The following is a 13,123-nucleotide window of genomic DNA, read 5'->3' as shown; positions in this document are numbered from 1 at the left end:
AAATAGTTTCATATTTAAACATTTAAATTGCACAACAATTCCCTGTGAATCTGATAACTAGAATGTGTAGACATTCCCAGATAGTCTATGTTGTCCTGTCATCAGTCATAATGTCTCAGATGACAACCGAACTGACATCATATTCATTAAGTACCAACGCATATTTTCCACTGGTTGGATTACCGAAATATGGTTCCTTTCCCCCCACCGTTTGATGTTCCCAGACTCTCTATGTTTAACAAAGGCTATTCAAGAGTCCTTCAGTAGAGTCAAGGGGTCAGGGGAGGCAGGGGAGAAAGGTATTTATGGGGGGTCATAAACCTTACCCACAGGCCAACATCATGACAAAGTACTCTGCAGCCAGTCGGTGTGTAGACTAGGTAAGGCCACGCACGGACGAGCGCACACACACACCTTTTGAACAATGTCACTTTAACTAGTGTATTTTCTCAATAACAGTCTCCCTACCTCACTTCATCCCTCTCCCTCTTTTCCCTTTTTCCCTAAATAATCTTATATCAGCTGTGTTGGTGAACCCCTCCTAGGTCGACACAGCAGGTATGGTAGAGAGTTACCACGTCTGGTGAACAGGTCAGTGTTCCATAGCCGCAGGCAGAACAGTTGAAACTGGAGAAGCAGCACGACCCGGTGGACTGGGGACACCCAGGTGCCTTTAGGCCAGATAGTTCTGAGGCATGGTCCTAGAGCTCAGGTCCCCTGGGAGGGGAGGGAGAGATAGAGAATTAGAGGGACGAGCCCATGGGAGCGCAACAAAACGGAAAGGAATATCACGTTAGTGACTCAACACACAGTGACGCACCCTTCCTAGAGGTGGTATGGAAGAGCACTTAGTAAGCCAGTGACTCAGCCCCCGTAATAGGGTCAGAGGCAAGAGAATCCTAGCGGAGAGAGGGGAGCCAGGTATACCGGTACAGAGTCAATGTGCGGGGGAACCGGTTAGTCGAGGTAATTGAGGTAATGTGTACATGTAGGTAGAGTTACTAAAGTGACTATGCATAGATAATAACAGAGAGTAGCAGCAGCGTAAAAGCGGGGGGACAATGCAAATAATCTGGGTAGCCATTTGATTAGATGTTCAGGAGTCTTATGGCTTGGGGGTAGAAGCTGTTGAGAAGCCTCTTGGACCTAGACTTGGCGCTCCGGTCTATGACTAGAGGGGCTGGAGTCTTTGACAGTTTTTAGGGCCTTCCTTTGACACCGCCTGGTATAGAGGTCCTGGATGGCAGGAAGCTTGGCCCCAGTGATGTACTGGGCCATACGCACTACCATCTTGCGGTCAGAGGCCGAGCAGTTGCCATACCAAGCAGTGATGCAACGCGTCATGATGTTCTCTATGGTGCAGCTGAAGAACCTTTTGAGGATATCAGGACCCATGCCAAATCTTTTCAGTCTCCAGAAGGGGAATATGTTTTGTCGTGCCCACTTCACGACTGTCTTGGTATGCTTGGACCATGTTAATTTGTTGGTGATGTGGACACCAAGAAACTTGAAGATCTCAACCTGCTCCACTACAGCCCCGTTGATGAGAATGGGGGAATGCTTGGTCCTCCTTTTCCTGTAGTCCACGATCATCTCCTTTGTCTTGATCATGTTGAGGGAGAGGTTGTTGTCCTTGCACCACACGGTCAGGTGTCTGACCTCCTCCCTACATGTGGTCTCGTGATTGTCGATGATCAGGTCTACCACTGTTGTGTCATGGGCAAACTTAATGATGGTGTTGGAGTCGTGCCTGGCCGTGCAGTCATGAGTGAACAGGGAGTTCAGGAGGGGACAGAGCACACACCCCTGCAGGGCCCCCGTGTTGAGAATCAGCATGGCAGATGTGTTGTTACCTACCCTTACCACTTGGGAGCGGCCGATCAGGAAGTCCAGGATTCAGTTGCAGAGGGAGGTGTTTAGTCCCAGGGTCCTTTGCTTAGTGATAAGCTTTGAGGGCACTATGGTGTTGAACACCATAGTGTAGTCAATGAATAGCATTCTCACATAGGTGTTTATTTTGTCCAGGTGGGAAAGGACTGTGTGGAGTGCAATAGAGATTGCATCATATGTTGGGGCGGTATACACATTGGAGTGGGTCTAGGGTTAATGGGATAATGGTATTGATATGAGCCATGACCAACCTTTCAAAGCACTGCATGGGAACAGACGTCAGTGCTACGGGTCGGTAGTCATTTAGGCAGGTTACCTTAGTGTTCTTTGGCACAGGAACTATGGTGGTATGCATGAAACATGTTGGTATTACAGACTCAGACAGGGAGAGGTTGAAAATGTCCGTGAAGACACTTGCCAATTGGTCGGTGCATGCTCGGAGTACACGTACTGGTAATCCGTCTGGCCCTGCGTCCTTGTGAATGTCGACCTGTTTAAAGGTTTTACTCACATCGGCTGCAGAGAGTGTGATCACGCAGTCGTCCTTAACATCTGATGCTCTCATGCATGTTTCAGTTTCAGTTTATTTGCCTCGAAGCGAGCATAGAAGTAATGTAGTTTTTCTGGTTGGCTCGTGTCACTGAGCAGCTATCGGCTGTGCTTTCCTTTGTAGTCTGTAATAGTTTACAAGCCCAGCCACATCCGACGAGCATCAGAGCCGGTGTAGTAGGATTCGAACTTAGTCCTGTATTGACGCTGATGTTCGTCGGAGGGCATAGCGGGATTTCTTATAAACTTCTGGGTTAGAGTCCCGCTCGTCTAACCCTTTGGATTAATAAACATTGTAAGACTCCAACCATCTGCCTCGTGTGTCTGCATCTGGGTCTCGCCTCATGCCTTGATAATAAGAGTCTGTAGCAGCAACATACAAAATAAGTTACAAACAATGCAAAAAAACTAACAAAATAGTACGGTTGGTAAAGAGCCCATAAAAAGGCAGCCATCCTCTCTGGCGCCATTATTATAATTTGCTGTCGTAAATGTTAGCAAAACCTCCACCTTTGCAGGATGCGCGGGGGATATGGTCACAAGCGTAACCAGGAGGAGAGGCCTCATTTAACACAGTAAACACATCAGGCTTGAGCCATGTTTCAGTCAGGCCAATCACATCAAGATTATGATCAGTGATTAGTTCATTGACTATGACTGCCATGGAAGTGAGGGAACTAACATTAAGTAGCCATATTTTGAGATGTGAGATATCAAAATCTCTTTCAATAATGACAGGAATGGACAAGGTATTTATTCCAGTGAGATTGCTAAGGCGAACACCACCATGTTAGTTTTACCTAACTTAGATTGAGGCACAGACGCGGTCTCACTGGGGATAGCTGAGCTGACTACACTGACTGTGCTAGTGGCAAACGCCACTAAGCTGGCAGGCTGGCTAATAGGGTGCAAGCCAGGCAGCAGGGTATCTCATTGTAGAGCGACAGGAGTTAGAGCCCTGTCTATGTTGATAGATAAGATGAGAGCACCCCTCCAGCTAGGATGGAGTATGTCACTCCTCAGCAGGCCAGGCTTGGTCCTGTTTGTGGGTGAATCCCACAAACAGGGTGCAAGCCAGGCAGCAGGGTATCCTATTGTAGAGCGACAGGAGTTAGAGCCCTGTCTATGTTGATAGATAAGATGAGAGCACCCCTCCAGCTAGGATGGAGTATGTCACTCCTCAGCAGGCCAGGCTTGGTCCTGTTTGTGGGTGAATCCCAGAAAGAGGGACAATTATCTACAAATGCTATCTTTTGGGATGGGCAGAAAACAGTTTTTAATGAGCGATTGAGTTATGAAACGCATCACTCCCCTTAACTGGGAGGGGACCAGAGACAATTACTCGATGCTGACACATCTTTCTAGATAATTTACACGCTGATGCTATGTTGCGCTTGGTGATCTCTGACTGTTTCATCCTAACATCGTTGGTGCCGACGTGGATAACAATATCCCTATACTCTCTACGCTCGCCAGTTTTAGCCTTAGCCAGCACCCTCTTCAGATTAGCTTTTACGTCGGTAGCCCTGCCCCCTGGTAAATTTTTATGTCTAATATTCCGGGTAATGGAGTCTCCAATGACTAGGGTTTTCAATTAGTCAGAGCTAATGGTGGAAGGCTTCGGCAGCTCAGACTCCGTAATGGGTGGAGGAGAGACCTGAAAAGGCTTGAGTCCGAATGTGTCACATAGGATGAAGCTGGAGAGACGAAGCAGGTACGGGGAGTAAAGCATGTAATAAAGAACGGACGTGGAACAAGAGAGTAGAGTAACAGCGTCAGCAAACTAATAATAAAGACAAACTATTAATGCATCAGTAGGGAACAGAGCAAGGAACTGACAAATATAGGGGAGGAAATAAACAGATGAGTGAGTGAGTCCAATATCGCTGATGCGCGTGACGAGGGAAGGCAGGTGTGCGTAATTGATGACAAGAGTGTGTGATGTAGGGAAGGAGGGAAGAGCGAAAGCAGCCGTGACAGTAACCCCCCCCCCCCGAATGCCGGTTGGGGCGAGGGAGCCCAACGACCCGGCAGGAGCGTGAGGCATGGGAGCCTAACATCCGGCTGAGGCAAGACGCCTGTCGTGATGTGGGATGGGAAGCCGCCGAGTCAACCGAGGCGAGGAAACCTCTCAGAGCCAGCCAGGGCGTGGAAGCCCAACGAGCTGGCCAGGCACCCCCGGTTCCATCGGTGGCGACCCAGAGCCAATGCCACCATACCAACCAGAACGCCAGTACTCCCCGATGCTTTGTGTGTTGGCTTCTGCAGTCTATCACAAGGGATGACGCTGGAGAGATGAAGCAGGTACGGGGAGTAAAACATTTAATAAAGAACGGATATGGAATGAGAGAGGAAGGGAACTAACAAATATAGGGGAGGAAATTAACAGGTGATAAGTGAGTCCAGGTTAGTCCAATAACGCTGATGCGCGTGACGAGGGAAAGCAGGTGTGCGTGATGGATGGCAGGAGTACGTGATGCAGGGCATCCTGGCGCCCTCAAGAGTAAGGAAAAGCTTGAGCAGACGTGCCAGAATCAGTGCTTAATGTGGGCAACCCGTTGAAAGTATCTGTCGGCTGAATGAGCGACACTGGTTGAGCATGCCGACAGCATTTCTTTCCAGAAGCCTTGAGAAAATTGTCTGGCTGCGGGGACTGTGCAGGGGGGATTGATACTTCTATCTGTACTTACTGGTGGTACAGATGCTGTTTCATCCTTTCCTACACTTAAATTGCCCTTGCCTAGCGATTGCATCTGAAGCTGGGCTTGCAACACGGCTAACCTCACCATAAGGCGATAGTTCTCCTGTATATTGAGTACAGAGGCTGAAATTAGATGGCATAGTGTTAATGTTACTACTTAGCTTTTTTGGCTGGTTCGGTAGAACCATGTCCAGATAAAGCATCTGGGTAAAAAAGTTGAATGAAAAAAGTAGGAAAGCGAGGAAAAAAACTAAGACGTTGGTATATGTGTTTTGATGTGAGAGGGGATGCCAATCCCCCCGCCACCTCACCCACTCGAAGATAACACTTGGGCCAACTGGGTGCCCAGGACTGGTTAGGAAACACCGCTAGATACACTATTATGTAATTGTAAGGCCCTGAGAGAATATGAGGTTTAGTAGCACTGTAACTCAATAAATCATATGATGTCTTCCCTGCTCCTCTGTTCATATGTCTTACTCGTTCTGTCTTTGACACTCTCTCTTACCTCTCTCCCCACCTTCTCTTACTTTCTCTGTTTTTATAATGCACACCAGATGTGCATTGAAGAGTCCGCAACTTTTTTTTTTTTGGGGGGAGTACTGTCACGCCCTGACCTTAGAGAGCTGTAGATTGAACTTGTATTTATAATATAATAATACAATTATAATATTTAAAGTGCATGTATTATGTATTTATTACACTTGGATAATTAACTTTCAATAAAGCTTTTCATATTCTCTACTGGCCCAAAAGTAAGTCTTTCATTTGATTAAATACTACACCTATCCTGTGTGCTTAGATCAGTGCAGATGAAGAAAATGAGATGGTGAGATGAACATGTTTTAAAGTATTTCCATGATGCAAAGGAAGTGTAGTATACTGTTTTTTTTTATTCTGGTCCTGTATATATGAATGACTAATTAGCCTTTAACTAGTTAAATCATGTGTTGTAATCTACAGCATGGTTACAATGTGTAACCATTGATGTCCCAGGACCAGGATTGGTAAACACTGTTGAAGTGTATAATCTCACAGACATTCACCCAAACCATACCTATATTTGCCAAGGTAGAATACACGATCAGTGAATATATTTAATATACAGGCTACAATTGGGAAAATCATGCTTGGTAATAACTACATACGACTTGCATCATTGGCACAATAAAGTTATATTCTACTCAATCCATCATTGAAGCAATTCGGTGTCTTGAAGTCAATACAACCATGATGATAGCAGAGGTTCCTGGCTAGCTAATATTGACATGTAACGTAAACTCACCCCATTCCGTACAAATGTGCACAACCGCAACATTCAAACGAGGCTACAAAGAAAACTAATGGGACTGTAGCGACTGTGTTGACTTAAAAATTGAGGTTGTGAACTAGGTTTCTATTCAAGCGTTGATCGACATGGTAATGGCTCTATAGTATTGAAGAAAAGTTGAAAAAAACGAACCCTCCGTTACATGTCATGTCGTAACGTACAGCACGCATAAAGCAACTATTTCTGTCTTACAATCTCTCTCCACCAGGTGTAGCACTTTTCTCATCATTTAAAAACAAGAAATGGACAGTGATGGGGGTAAGGGGGGATACCTAATCATTTTTTGCATCATCATTGCATGCGATCATCATTCTGAAAGCCGCTGTTTACTTCTAAGATCACTTTAGCACCGCCCTAAAAACCCGATTCAAATTCGACACAAACCTTCAAATAGGTATGTAATGACACATTATATAAACTCCTTACAGTGTTTTATTTACATTTTAGAGGTGATAAGTTGGACAGATCGAGTTTAAAAAAAAGCAATTTTCCCACATGTGATCTCTCCTTCTCACTATCACGCATTAGTTTCGCTTCCCCACCTGCAATTGTCAAAAAGACCCGACGGGGCTCATTGCCTGCTTGAATTATGCATTAACGGGCAGTGTGGAGGTCATGTCATTTATTTCGTTGGAAAGGGGAGAAATTGTGCTTTACAATGGTATTAACATTACAGTTGATCTGGAAGTATTACGTTTTTTGGAGCGCTAAAATAAGGTAAATTGTACGGACCAAGGCGATGTACAAAAGTGAGTGAGTTTACGTTAACAGGCATGTGTGTAACAGCTATTTTCTGCAATATCTTGGGGATTAAATGGTGGAAACTTGTGAAATAATATTTATAACAAATGTTTTAAACGGTCCATATACAGATCAGCTACATAGCGAGCTATCATAGGCATGCAATGATTTTTATCCTCCACTACACAATAAGCAAGAAAATTGTTAGCTAGCTACGTTATGTCAGCTGTATTTCATGGCAAATATCAGCTAGGCAAGCTTACAAAACTACATTAATTTACATGCACTGTTTCAAAAGACGACAGTCTGGTTTTGATGGTTTTCTCAGGAGTCAAATAAATGACAAAGAAATATGCATAGTCGTTTGTCTCTACATTAACTAACAAATTCCTGTAATTTTTTGGGATGATTCGTTATGACGTAATAATGAATTACTTACAATTGCTCCAATCCTAGTATTTGTCAGCCATCTTTGCTGAAGGAAGTCTCGAGCGTTGTGTCGCAGAGCATCATTTGGGAACCACTCGATATGATTGGTCATCCCCCAGCATTCGCCGCTTGTGATTTGATTAAAGTTGGGAAATGATACATTTTTTCACCTCCTCCCACGCCACATTCACGGTGCCCAACACTCAGCGGAGAATGTTCTCTTTCTCTCCATTCAGCTCCACTCTAATCTTGAGAGGCGTTTCTTTGAAACATACATCCAATCCCCTTGAATACTTACATAACTGGACCAATCATATGCTTCAATGTGCTGCAGTTCACAGTGCTGTGGCAAGACAGGACAATGATCGAGGTTCAGCTCGTGATGTTAAATTGCAGACACAGATTTGGAGCACAGTTGAAAAGTTAACGCGCTAACTATACAGTGGACTATCTAGAAAAATAAACACAGTACTTTTCAATGCATGAGATATAAGAAGTGTGCCATGAGAGCATGAGAAGAGGGTCAAATGTGTGTGTCTTGGCAGCTTTGTTGTGAAGTGCATTCTCAAAAAGCATGGTCTATTATATCACCCTGTCACAGGCCATCCCATTCAACACCACCTAATAAGATAGCCTGCTGCAGTTGTTCGAGAGATGTCCAGTTTGCAGCTGAATGTGCAGCATAGAGAAGACCAGCAAGGGGGCCCTCATCAGTGTGTCTGTGTGTGTTTGTGTGTGACCGACCAGTATCTCTGACTAGGGGGCAGGAGCTGATCTTTGCTGCAATGCCCATCAGTGGGGCACTGGCAAAGACATTACCTACAGCCTCACCTCTTGCCTGCTCACCAACGGTCGTTTATGGGGAGAACAGAATTAGGTAGGTTTATTCCTGTTCAAACTTCAACATAGTATATGTTTGTGTGTCAGGTATCACCTAACCTAACTGCCATTGGTAATAGAACAGTGTCCGTGCCCGAATACCCATGCCCACGTCCTAAATAGTAGGCCATTCAAGTATGCAAAAAAACAAAGTTTAATAGTATGCTACGAAAATCGAGTATCCTTTAAATGCGTGGATGGCATACTCATTTCGGTTTTGACAACAGCTTATCAATTAGATATGGGGATGCGCTACCGAAATCAACAAATAGCGGGAAACAACGCAATCTGACATGACACATCTAGGAGAATTAGATGCACGCTTTACCACAATGCATTGGAAGAGGTGGGCTGTGAGTGATAGGCCCTAATTCTCTTAAAGTCGACAAAAAACAGAACTAGTGTCATGTCTACTCCCACTCCGGTGCTCGACTCCTATCATTATGCTCACCTGGCAACCCTCATTATACACACACCTGCGCCCCATCATGAGGTACACCTGGACTCCATCACTACCCTGATTACTCATACCTTTATCGAGCACTCCCTAGCATCACTCTTCAGGCAGTATTTGTTCTGTGTTCATGTCCAGACGCTTCTCTTGCTCGATGTACGTTATGATTATTAAACTCAGCACCTGCTTCCTGACTCCCAGTGTCATCGTTACAACTAGGGTACTTAATTGGGACGAAGCCGAATCCCAGAGCTTCTGCAGTGGTGTTCAAATGTAGGCTTAGTAGTTTTTGTTGTCTGTAAAATGATCACGGGTATTGCATTGTTGGCTACATCTTTGAATACAGATTTTTTAAAACGTTTATACCCAAAGTGGATTTCTGTTTTCTCCTTGATAAGTGTTTCTTGTTCTCTTGGCCTTCGTCAGAGCTTTTAAACTAAATAATTAATCTTTTAATTTCTGAATGTGTCGGCACCGGTGATTCAGGATTTGGCTGTGTTATTAATGTCTTGTTAATCAGGCCTTTTGACTTGAACATATGGTTTGTTTTAGTTTTGTAGGCTGGGCTACATATTTAATTTATGGATCAAAGCCTTAGCAGTCATTTGTATGTTTTATCGATCCCCATTAGCAGTCATTCTGACCTCATTCCCAATGATCAGTGCTTTAGTTTGTTGCTGTCCAGTGGTTCTGAATTTGCGACTCACCTGACTGTCCACGTTTTTTTTGTGCAATAGCCTTTTGATTTGAACATTTGAAAAGTTGTGTATACTAAGCTATTTAATTTATAAATCAAATCAAAATCCAATCAAATGAAATTTTATTTGTCACATACACATGGTTAGCAGATGTTAATGCGAGTGTAGCGAAATGCTTGTGCTTCTAGTTCCGACACTGCAGTAATAACCAACGAGTAATCTAACTAACAATTCCAAAACTGCTACATTATCCACACAAGTGTAAAGGGATAAAGAATATGTACATAAAGATATATGAATGAGTGATGGTACAGAGCGGCATAGGCAAGATGCAGTAGATGGTATCGAGTACAGTGTATACATATGAGATGACATATGAGATAATGAGATAACAAAGTGAGATAACAAAGTGGCATAGTTTAAAGTGGCTAGTGATACATGTATTACATAAAGATGCAGTAGATGATATAGAGTACAGTATATACGTATACATATGAGAAATAATTATATACAGTATTTTACAGCACTTTGCTTTCACGAATAAGTTTGTTGAAATGTAACCAAATGGTCTGTTTCTGTCTTCAGTTCTTTTTAAATAGGATAGATGGGCTACGGTATAGGTTGAATGTGATAGCCTGCATATAATCAGCCTGAGTTGATCTATAACTCCATTCCTATTATATTCAGAGTTTAGAGAAATTAATCAAATTGGAAATTAGCTATTATCAGGCTGGTTAATGAAATTAATGTCTGCATTTGTAAAAATCCACCCTCACTCAGCCCCACAACACCTACTCAACCAGTCAGGAGCCACTACTGTGTTGTGGCCATTCCATACGGCATACTTAACGGTACGCGCTAAATAGTATGCGACGATGTGTTCATATAGTGCCTTCAGAAAGTATTCACACCCCTTGACTTTTTCCACATTCTGTTGTGTTTCAAAGTGGGATTAATATTGATTTAATTTTGTTTGTCAATGATTTACACAACTCTAACATTTAAAAAAAAAAGAAACACTCATCTATCTAATCAATACATCTTAAAATCACCTGTCACGTTCGTTAGAATAACTGGACCAAAGCACAGCGTGATCTGGGTTCCACATCTTTTTATTTCTAGGTGAAACTCACAGCAAAACAAAAACAATAAATCTCAAAACGAACCGTGAAGCTAACAATAGTGCTAACAGGCAACTATACCTAGACAAGATCCCACAAAGCAGAATGGGGAAATGGCTGCCTAAATATGATCCCCAATCAGAGACGACGATAAACAGCTGCCTCTGATTGGGAACCATACCAGGCCAACATAGATGTATAAATCACCTAGATAACCCACCCTAGTCACACCCCGACCTAACCAACATAGAGATTAAAAAGCTCTCTATGGTCAGGGTGTGACATCACCTTTGGCGGTGACTATAGCTTTGAATCTTTCTGGGTAAGTCTCTGAGGTTTCCACACCTGTATTGTTCAATATTTGCCCATTATTATTTTAAAAATATTCAAGCTCTGTCACTGGTTGTTGGTCATTGTTAAACAAGCATTTTCAGGTCTTGTCATAGATTTTCAAGAAGATGTACATCAAAATTGTAACTTGGCCACTCAGGAACATTCACTGTCTCCTTGATTAGCAACTCCAGTGTAAATTTGGCCTTGTGTTTTAGGTTATTATCCTGCTGAAATGGGAATTTATCTACCAGTGTCTGGTGGAAAGCAGACTGAACCAGGTTTGCCTGTGCTTAGCTCCATTCAGTTTTTATTTTTATCCTGAAACTCCCCAGTCCTTAAAAATTACTAGCATACCCATGACATGATGCATCCACCACTATGCTTACAATTATGGAAAGTTGCACTCAATAATGTGTTGTATTGGATTTGCATGTTTAAGAATATGTTTATTCTGTACAAGCTTGCTAATTTTCACTCTGTCATTTAGGTTAGTATTATGAAATAACTAGAATGTTGTTGATCCATCCTCAGTTTTCTCCTATCACAGCCATTTAAAACTCTGTAACTGTTTTATTAAAGTCATCATTGGCATCATGGTGAAATATCTCTCATTTTTACTCCCAAACTTATTTAGTCTTTCCATAACAAAGGGGTTGACTTTTGTTATTTCAGATTTTGATTTTTAATTAGTTTGACATTATGGGGTATTGTGTAGGCCAGTGACAAAAACATTGAAATGTAATCCATTTTAAATTCAGGCTGTAACACAACAAAATGTGGAAAAAGTCAAGGGGTGTGTACGACTACTTTCTGAAGGCATTGTAGTATGCAGTTTAAGTATGTAGTACGCTAGTATGGGTATTCGGACACAGACACTCACTGTGTGTACACTGTATGTGTTCACAGAAACATGTATGGCACAAGCACATAGATACTTGCAAGATGATGTGATGAAGTTCAGACTGACAGACGGGCTTGATACTCTTATCTCTAAATGAAGGGAGACCTGGCACTATGCATTATGTGTTTACTTCTATTGTCATTTTTAATTATTGAATTGAATGGTATCAGTCAATATGTGGAGGGAGAAACCCTGTCTATTCTGCTGTAGGATCAGGGAACTCCTGTTGTATACGGGACACCATACAGGTAAGTATGACAACTCTGACATGTTTGCCAATGTAGCCCCATTACCAGTAGACAAAATGCAGATAGGCACAGTATCTGTTTCGGCTGGGAATAACAATGGAAGGTGAAAGACAAGTGTAATATTTGCACATTGTTATATAAGCAGAACACTGCTTCTATGGTATTATGTAAAGGGGGGTGTATTCTACATGGACCTGTTACTCCATTTTAAAGTTATCAAAAGTTTAGAATACCTACATAAATTCAGCAATTGCATTCTTATATTACTCTGTGGGCTACTGACCTATTCAAAGCTTCCTCTGGCATCTCACCAAACATCTGCCTGTACTTATTGAACTCAACCTGCAGGAGGTTTGCTTGTTGTGATTGAGTGGGGGGAAACCACTGCAGGCAAGGTTCTGGCAGATGGGTGTGTTTTGGTAGTGGCAAGGACACACCCAAGAAACACCCATAACAAACCACACCCCCAAGCCAACTCACGTTTGGCTTCTGTCATGGCTGCCAGCGTTTCTTGAGGAGCAAGACAAAATATTAGTCCAAATCAGTGGGTGCAGTCCCTCTTTAAAGGTGTGGGATTTTGTCAATGAATCCCTTTATCTACTTCCCCAGAGTCAGATGAAGTTGTGGATACCATTTTTATTTCTGTGTCTAGTATGAAGGAAGTTAGCATCAAGTATGCATCTCTGAAGTATGCATCTCTGAAGTATGCATCTCTGAAATTGCAAGAAACTAAGGCCTGTCACACCTGAATATTTCTATTGAGATATTGTGAATTATTTTAGAGGGTATCGAGCCAATTGTATGGCGGCCACTGATTACAATTTCAACGTGTTGAATAAAGAATGACCT

Source organism: Oncorhynchus keta, chromosome 4, assembly GCF_023373465.1.
Source record: "Oncorhynchus keta strain PuntledgeMale-10-30-2019 chromosome 4, Oket_V2, whole genome shotgun sequence".
Lineage (NCBI taxonomy): Eukaryota > Metazoa > Chordata > Actinopteri > Salmoniformes > Salmonidae > Oncorhynchus > Oncorhynchus keta.
Note: the sequence above shows the minus strand (reverse complement) of the source record.